The sequence below is a fragment of the Ranitomeya imitator genome, chromosome 4 (assembly GCF_032444005.1).
Source record: "Ranitomeya imitator isolate aRanImi1 chromosome 4, aRanImi1.pri, whole genome shotgun sequence".
Lineage (NCBI taxonomy): Eukaryota > Metazoa > Chordata > Amphibia > Anura > Dendrobatidae > Ranitomeya > Ranitomeya imitator.
This window is the reverse complement of record NC_091285.1, coordinates 572205645-572215985: the sequence shown is the minus strand read 5'-3', so window position 1 is coordinate 572215985 and position 10341 is coordinate 572205645.

Genomic DNA, 10341 nt, shown 5'->3' with positions numbered 1-10341 from the left:
AAAAATTGAGGCGAAAATAAATTTTTTGTGAAAAAAAAGTACTTTTTCATTTTTACGGATCAATTTGTGAAGCACCTGAGGGTTTAAAGTGCTCACTAGGCATCTAGATAAGTTCCTAGGCATCTAGATAGTTTCCAAAATGGGGTCACTTGTGGGGGAGCTCCAATGTTTAGGCACACAGGGTCTCTCCAAACACGACATGGTGTCCGCTAACGATGGAGATAATTTTTCATTCAAAAAGTCAAATGGCGCTCCTTCCCTCCCGAGCTTTACCATGTGCCCAAACTGTGGTTTACCCCCACATGTGAGGTATCGGTGTACTCAGGAGAAATTGCCCAACAAATTTTAGGATCCATTTTATCCTGTTGCCCATGTGAAAATGAAAAAATTGAGGCTAAAATAATTTTTTTGTGAAAAAAAAGTACTTTTTCATTTTTACGGATCAATTTGTGAAGCACCTGGGGGTTTAAAGTGCTCACTATGCATCTAGATAAGTTCCTTGGGGCATCTAGTTTCCAAAATGGGGTCACTTGTGGGGGAGCTCCGATTTTTAGGCACACGGGGGCTCTCCAAATGTGACATGGTGTCCGCTAAAGAGTGCAGCCAATTTTTCATTCAAAAAGTCAAATGGCGCTCCTTCCCTTCCAAGCCCTGCCGTGCGCCCAAACAGTGGTTTACCCCCACATATGAGGTATCAGCGTACTCAGGACAAATTGGACAACAACCTTCGTGGTTCAGTTTCTCCTTTTACCATTGGGAAAATAAAAAAATTGTTGCTAAAAGATCATTTTTGTGACTAAAATGTTAAATCTTCATTTTTTCCTTCCATGTTGCTTCTGCTGCTGTGAAGCACCTGAAGGGTTAATAAACTTCTGGAATGTGGTTTTGTGCACCTTGAGGGGTGCAGTTTTTAGAATGGTGTCACTTTGGGGTATTTTCAGCCATATAGACCCCTCAAACTGACTTCAAATGTGAGGTGGTCCCTAAAAAAAAATGGTTTTGTAAATTTCGTTGTAAAAATGAGAAATCGCTGGTCAAATTTTAACCCTTATAACTTCCTAGCAAAAAAAAATTTTGTTTCAAAAATTGTGCTGATGCAAAGTAGACGTGTGGGAAATGTTATTTATTAACTATTTTGTGTCACATAACTCTCTGGTTTAACAGAATAAAAATTCAAAATGTGAAAATTGCAAAATTTTCAAAATTTTCGCCAAATTTTCATTTTTATCACAAATAAACACAGAATTTATTGACCTAAATTTACCACTAACATGAAGCCCAATATGTCACGAAAAAACAATCTCAAAACCGCTAGGATCCGTTGAAGCGTTCCCGAGTTATTACCTCATAAAGGGACACTGGTCAGAATTGCAAAAAATGGCAAGGTCTTTAAGGTCAAAATAGGCTGGGTCATGAAGGGGTTAAAACGCAACTGTAATGATAATGTTGCTCTGAAACAGGATTTGATTAAGTCATGTACTAAGTTTAAACAGCGTGGCTATCCCAACTGGATGTTAAATAGAGCAGAGGTCCCCAACCTTTTTTGCCCCAGGGACCGGCTTTAAGCAAGACCAGTTTTCCATGGCCCGGTGGGGTGGGGGTGGGGCAGGGGTGGGGCTCTGGTCATATGGGGGTGGAGTTATGGAGGGGTGGAGCTTAGTGCATACTTATCATGTAATTATGACATTTATAATGAGAATGTGATTCACACATTCACACACACACATTCTCACACACACATTCACACACACACACATTCACACACACATTCTCACACACACATTCTCACACACACACACACACACATTCTCACACACACATTCACACACACACATTCACATTCTCACACACACACACACACACACACATTCTCACACACACACATTCACACACATATTCACACACACACATTCACACACCCCTCTCACCTCTCCTCGCACTCTACCACAGCATCTCATTGCCTTCCTCTGACACAGCCGGCCGCTGAATGATGACGTCATCCAGTCATCCAGCGGCGCGTCTGTGTGAGAGGAAGCAGGAAGACAGACCACTGGGCAGCGGAGCTGCACGGATTTCTCCCTGCCTGCCGCAGCCACCCTGCAGGGGCTCCCCTCCACCTCTGCACACATTGGGATCCGGCGCTCTGCAGCTTCTCTGTGCCGGCTGTCAGCTTGACAGTCGGCACAGAGAACAGCTGACTCCATGACCGGGGACGGCAGAATGCAGCCGCCGGGGGGAGACACTGCGGACCGCCGAATGAGGCGGCCCGACTGCGCCCCTCCCTGCCGGCTGCACCCGGGGCAAATGCCCCGGCTGCCCCCCCCCTAGATACGCCACTGGGCGTGTCAGTGAGGAGAGCCTGCCGCCCCACCCCATCAGGAACACACCATGCTGCGCAGGAGGGCTGCCCCCTCGTCCTGCATAATGTTCTCTGCCGGGAGCTGCGAGCTGTCACAGAGCGTGCTCTGACCAGGCGCAGGGCCGCGAAGCTAGCTGTCAGCGGCGCCGCGGACCGGCTGAAAAACCTCAACGGCCCGGTCCTGGTCCGCGGACCGGCGGTTGGGGACCTCTGAAATAGAGCATTAAATATCGTGCCCAAAAGAAAGCATAATGATCTTATCACACCACCTGTTAGCAACAATGCTGCAACCAATGCCGGCAATAGCCAATGTGGGGACAAACCGTTTCTATGTTTACAGTACAGCCCGCAATTTAACAATACTAAAGGAATAATATTTAAATCTATACCGATCTTATATGAGGATCCTATTGTTGTTAACAATTTGCAGAATGGTTCCAACATTGTTGCTAGAAAAGCTCCCACTCTAGGCAACATTCTGTCACCCAGCACTTTCATCTCAGACAGACCGCAAACAACGTGGTTAAAATGTAAAGGCAGCTTTAAATGCAATATATCTAATTGTTCCACATGTAGACACATGATTGTAACCAAGTCTTTTCATGATCACAACAGCACAAATCTATTCTATATACAAGAATTCATCAATTGCAACACTCGCTTTGTTATATATAAAATTGATTGTGTTGTATGCAACAAATCTTATATAGGTTGCACTATCCGCAAATAAAAAAAATCGCATTGCGGAACATTTATATGACATTTCTAATACAAGGAACAACAATCGCAGCATATCTTCTGCTGCCAAACATTTTATTGATTACCATTCACGGGACATCTCATCTTTCCGGGTCACAGGTGTGGAGAAAATTAAAAAACCATATCGAGGTGGGGACATTCATAGACTTTTGCTCACTCGTGAAACATATTGGATCTTAATTTTGGGCACACGTTTTCCTGACGGTTTAAATCGCAGAAATGAAATAATGTTTCATTATTAGCATCCGATTTATTGCACTATTTGTTTAATTCTGTTAAAATGTTGTCATTCATTTAATTCTCTATTTATATCCTTTTTATTTAATTATATATAGGGTTTTCATTTATTTCATTTTATTTTCACGTTGTTACCGGATATTTAGGACCTTTTGACCATGTGATTTGCAGGGATCTGCTGATTGGTACAAGGGTCCTTTTATACTGGTTTGTGCATAGGATAGATCAGCTTGGATAAAGACTGCGGTTGCAGTCGAAACGCGTCGCTATCCTCACGGGGTTATGGTGAGGTCCGAGGAGCATGTACCTTTTAAATTTTGGATTAAAGATTTACATTTTATCTACATGAAGATGGAACGTTTGCTTTTTCTTTGCATCAGAGTGCAGCAGGCAGGAAGTGCATCAGAGTGCAACGGCCAGGATCTGCATCAGAGTGCAGCAGGCAGTGTTTGTTTCAGAGTGCAGTAGGCAGGATCTGCATCAGAGTGCAGCTGGCAGGATTTGCACCAAAGTGCAGCAGGCAGTGTTTGTATCAGAGTGCAGCAGGCAGGATCTGCATCAGAATGAAGCAGGCAGGATTTGCACCAGAGTGCAGCAGGCAGGATTTGCACCAGAGTGCAGCAGGGACAGGTATGCAACCTTACACAACTTAGACTGCAAAACAGGAAGGTTGCTCAGGCACCTCCCCAGTGGGGAGGAAGTAAAATATACATAATGTCTCACAGTTATTGGCTGGGGAGGAAATATCAAGTGCACGCGCTGACCCTTTAAGAGGGTGGGAGTGCACGTGGTCATGCCCTAAGGACATGGCTAGAGGACCAGCTAGAAGCATGGGGAAGGGAAGAAGTGACCGCAGTGCGGGTGTGTGAAGTGACACGCCGGAGACCCTGCCTGTCAGAGAAGGACTCCGGCGTGGTGCTAACAGTATTGAAGAGCTGAAATTAACTTTTTGATAATATTCTAATTTTGTGAGAAGCACCTGTATTTCTGGTACCATTTTTTTTTATAAAATGGGGGTCCAGCTTATAGTCCAAATTTCAGGTATCTTACCTGGGGGTGGCAGCGGTGGAGCAGAGTCACAGGAGGCTTGGTACCTTCCTCACGAAGCCTGCGGTGGCAGAAGTGGAGCAATGCTGCAGGCCCTGGGTGGGAGAAGTGGGTGCCCCAATGGTGCGATGCTGTGGGCCTGGCATCGGCAGTGAGGCAGAGCGGAGTGCATTGCTTTCCTGGTGGCCAATTTGCAGAAACCGTGGACTGTTGGAGGCGGCGCATAGGCAGATTGGCATCTTGGCCCAGGTGAGATCTCAGTCTGCGCAAGCACCGCCTCTGGCAGTCGTCTTACTGAAGTCGTGGGCTTAAGTGAAATGGCCGTCTCTGGCTACGCTTGTGCAGATTGAGATCTCAGTCAGGCTGAGATCCCAGTCTGTTCATGCTCTGCCTCCACTGGCTTACAGCTTCATGAAAATGGCTACTGGGAAGGCAATGCACTGTGCTCTGCCTCACTGCCAACACTGGGCCCACAGCATCGCACATCTTCCACTGCCACCGGCCTCCTGAGTAGGGGACCCTGCCTACTGTGATCTCTATTCACCACTGCTGAACTCCCCTGTAGGCTACATTTAGACTATCAGATGCACCCCCTATTTCCCCCCCCCCCCAAAGTTTTGGGAAAAAGTGCGTATTATAGTCCGAAAAATAAGGTACTTGTAGAATTAAACACAATGTAATCTTTGGGGGAAGATAATTAATGAAGAAATGCAATGTTTGTATCATTGTTTTATGCAGGTTTTAATCCAAAATAAAAATAAATAGATTTTTTTCCGCTTTTTTTGAGGAAAACTACCTTGAAAAGGCCACATCAGGCATTTCATAAGGAAATCCTTGAGATCTCCAATTGTTTTAGTGCCCTGACTTGGCACCCTAAAATAGCATCACAGGGGCAACTGATAGGATGACAAAGAAAGCCCGCTACATTTGCTAACTGCAGCATCTAAGGCCTAGCCCAATGATTTGGACAGATGGGCTGACCATCTAATGTGTAAGCAAGCATTTCTATGCCCAATGATTATTGTCTAACTTACTGCTGGCTTGTTCGCTCACACATTGCTCTTGAGCTCACACCATCAGTGGACAGTAATAATGTGGTGGAAGGCAGAAACGACCAACTAAACATGACATAGTGTGTGAAACAAAGATTTATTTCCTCATTATTCAATACATTATGTGGTAAATTATTTAGTGCTGTTGAAAAACACAAGTATTTAGCCCCCCCCCCCCCCCCCCAAAAAAAAAAAACAAAAAAAAAAAATAACAAAAAAAAGCCGTCATTCAGCTCTGTTGATGGTAAAATAAATTTATGATTTTTGGACGATGGAGAAGAAAATATGAAAGGAAAAAAATTGGCCTGTCATTAAGGGTTAATGTTTCATCCTGAAATAGCATAATTATACTAATGCTACTGCCATACACTTATATATTCCTTCAGCATAATGTAATGAACACTGTGTGTATAATCAGCGTTGTTCTCTTGCCATTGTAGAATATTGAGTGAACGAATGCAATACTTGAATATTAAAAATAATAGTTGTGTGAAGTTGTACTGGAACTGTGCACTTATGGGCATCTTAGCAATACTACTGGCATACCACCTGAAATGTCTAGGAGACTTCCATTAAGGCCGGTGTCACACTACCGTAGAGTACGGTGTGAGTGCTTTGCCAGAAAACATTGCATAGCACTCGGCCAAGTGTTAGTCTACGGGGAAGCTCACATCAGCGTTAATTTTCTCGGGCGTATTCAGCATGCATGTAAAATCACAGCATGCTGTGATTGTCACCGAGACTCGGCTGAGACTCCCCAATGCAAGCCTATGGGTGTGAGAAAAAAATCACACATAACTCGCACCATTCGAATGCTATCCGATTTTTACGCACCGCTGTCCTTTGAAAAGCCGGCAATTCATGTGCTGTCTACAGCAAAATCACACTGACAGATTAGAATAGAATAGATATATACACATAGAATACGTAGATATATATAGCTCTGGCAAAAATTAAGAGACCACCAAATCAAAACCCTGTCATGGGGAGCTCAATCTCCAGAACTGAACCCCATTGAAAACCTCTGGAATGTAATCAAGAGGATGATGGATAGTCACAAGCCATCAAACAAAGAAGAACTGCTTAAATGTTTGTGCCAGGAGCAGTGTGAAAGATTGGTGGAAAGCATGCCAAGACGCATGAAAGCTGTGATTAAAAATCATGGTTATTCCACAAAATATTGATTTCTGAAGTATTCCTGAGTAAAAACATTAGTATTGTTGTTTCTAAATGATTATGAACTTGTTTTCTTTGCATTATTTGAGGTCTAATAGCACTTTTTTCTTTTTAATTTTGACATTTTCTTCTTTTCAGAAAAAAAATAAATTATTGCTTGGAAATTCAGATACATGTTGTCAGAGGTTTATAGACTAAAAGAACAATTTACATTTTACTCAAAAATATGCCTATAAAAAGAAAATCAGACAAACTGAACATTTTGTGTGTATATCTATAATATAACGCTGGGAGCGTCACTCTGTCCGAAGCGTTTATAGACTGCGCAGGCGCGACGCTCCTAGCGTTACATTACAGAGTGTCAGGAAAAAAAATGGCGCCGGAAGGCGCGGACTGCCGGGAGCAGGGGGTCGGGAGTAGGCGGATACCGTGCACATATTTGCGCCCTGATTACGCTGTGGCACTTCATGCCACAGCAATTTGTTACTTACGCCATTCCTTTCCGCCGGTGTGTCTTCAAGAAAATGGCGCCCAAAAGCGCGGACTGCGCAGGCGCCGATCCCGGCAGCAGGAGGACGAAGAAAATGCCGGCGGAAAGGAATCAGGTGGCGCAAGTAACAAATTGCTGTGGCATGAAGCTGTGGCACTTCATGCCACAGCTATTTGTTACTTACGCCACCTGATTCCTTTCCACGGCCATTTTCTTGGTCCTGCTCCCGGAATCGGCGCCTGCGCAGTCCGCACTTTCCGGTGCCATTTTCTTGAAGACACACTGCACTGTGTGTTCAAGAAAATGGTGCCGGAAAGCGCGGACTGCGCAGGCGCCGATTCCGGCAGCGGAACGGAATCAGGTAGCGTGTGCACAGGATCCCGCCCTCATTACGCTGTGGCACTTCATGTCACAGCGATTTCTTACTTTTAGGCCCCCTGACTCCGGGCCATGAATTTCTCCCTGCTTCTGCAATCGGCGCATGCGCAGTCCGCGCTTTCCGGTGCCATTTTGTTGGAAACCTCAGTGTGTCTTCAAGAAAATGGCGCCGGAAAGCGTAGACTGCGCAGGCGCCGATTCCTGCAGTGTGTCTTTAAGAAAATGGCGCCGGAAAGCGTGGACTGCGCATGCGCCGATTGCAGAAGCAGGGAGAAATTCATGGCCCGGAATCAGGGGGCCTAAAAGTAAGAAATCGCTGTGGCATGAAGTGCCACAGCGTAATGAGGGCGGGATCCTGTGCACACGCTACCTGATTCCGTTCCGCCGCCGGAATCGGCGCCTGCGCAGTCCGCGCTTTCCGGCGCCATTTTCTTGAAGACACACTCCAGTGTGTGTTCAAGAAAATGGCGCCGGAAAGCGCGGACTGCGCAGGCACCGATCCCGGCAGCAGGAGGACCAAGAAAATGGAGGCGGAAAGGAATCAGGTAGCGTGTGCACAGAATCCGCACATGACAGGATGGGGACGCAGGATGGAGCAGCACATGACAGGATGGTGAAGCAGGATGGAGCAGCACATGACAGGATGGGGACGCAGGATGGAGCAGCACATGACAGGATGGGGACGCAGGATGGAGCAGCACATGACAGGATGGGGACGCAGGATGGAGCAGCACATGACAGGATGGGGACGCAGGATGGAGCAGCTCATGACAGGATGGGGACGCAGGATGGGAGCAGCACATGACAGGATGGGGGCGCAGGATGGAGCAGCTCATGGCAGGATGGGGACGCAGGATGGAGCAGCTCATGGCAGGATGGGGATGCAGGATGGAGCAGCTCATGACAGGATGGGGGCGCAGGATGGAGCAGCTCATGACAGGATGGAGACTATATACCAATATAAATGCTCGCCACCCGGGCGTAGAACGGGTTCAATAGCTAGTATATATATATGTATATATACTGTATAAGAAGACTGGGTGTATAAGGCGACCCCCAACTTTTCCATATAAAATATGGAGTTTGGGATATGCTCGCCATATAAGACGGGGGTCATCTTATATGACCAGTCATCTTATATGGCGTGTGCGGTGCGGATGGTTCCCAAGGTCTGGAGGAGAGGAGACTCTCCTTCAGGCCCTAGGATCCATATTCATGTAAAAAAAAGAATAATAATAAAAAATATGGGATATACTTATCCTCCGACGGCCCGCGGCTCTCAGTGGTGCAAGCGGCGGCCTCTGTTCCTAAGGATGCATTGAGCGAAGGACCTTCGATGACGTGATCGTGACGTCATTGAGGTCCTTCGCTCAATGCATCCTTAGGAACGGAGGCCGCCGCTTGCACCGCTGAGAGCCGCGGGCCGTCGGAGGGTAAGTATATTCCATATTTTTTATTGTTATTCTTTTTTTTTTACATGAACATGGATCCCAGGGCCTGAAGGAGAGTCTCCTCTTCTCCAGATCCTGGGAACCATGCAGGACCGCTCTCTGCACACGCCTGTACGGCGTATAAGATGACCCCCGACTTTTGAGATGATTTTCAGTGGTTAAAAAGTCGCCTTATATGCCGAAAAATACGGTATATATATATATATATATATATATATATATATATATACACACACATACACTGCTCAAAAAAATAAAGGGAGCACTTAAACAACAGAATATAACTCCTAGTAAATCAAACTTCTGTGAAATAAAACTGTCCACTTAGGAAGCAACACTGTTTGACAATCAATTTCACATGCTGTTGTGCAAATGGAATAGACTGGGAATGCAGTTACTGATCTGAGTGACCAGGATCCACCGCGGATCACCGGATACAACCACTGCCTGCCTCCTAACGAAGAACCTGCAGTGACCACCACCACCTCGACTCCAGGAAAGGTAAACCCCAAGTAGTAAACAGGTCATCGACCGGGTGGGTGCTTCCACTTGCTACTGCGCTAGCGTTTTTATTATAGATACTGTCACCGGCCGGGGCAGCCTCTTTCTATGCAACTTTGTGGCTCTTACATGCATGCTTTGAAACTGACTATTAAGACTGTATTCATAATAGCCTAAAGGGCTCCCAAAATACACAGGATTCTGGACTATTTTTATTGAGACTTTTATGAGGACTGTTTTACATTATTATTGCGAAGTCATTTGTTTTGACTATGGCATACCTGTGCTTTGGTATATGTTATATCTTTTGTTTTCCATCCACAGCTGGTTCTGGCTCACATTGTTTACTCATTGATTACCTGCAGTTATCTTTACGTTTTGCAATCCAAAAACGGTTATCGTGCTTATGTGGTAATCAATCTGTGCTTTGGTACATCTTATATCTCGTATTTTTCCCTCCACAGCTGGGCTAAGTGCAATTACCTTAGTGGGCTAAGTTCAATCACCACAAGTTTTACCTAATTTATTTCTCTGATATTGTGGCACCCCTAAGGAATACTTGCAGTAAACATCCTATTCTTTCCCCAGTTATTTTCCTGTTTTTTCTTTTGCGCAAATCTATTATCCTCCCATACATACCCAATTGACAAACCTGTGGTTATTGTCCAGATTTGCTGCATTGAAAAATCTTTTAACTACTAGCGCCACTGAACCATATACTTCACTTTAACCCTTTTAACCACTCCTTCAGCTGGCAGCAGTGTATCCCCTCCACCTAAACAATTTAACATGGGAGATTTGTGGACAGATTGCAAAAACCCCTGTCATGCTGCTGCGGTGCAGTATAGTGCAACCGCCACCAGAGGGAGCTTGAGGGGGAAGTGAGACTGC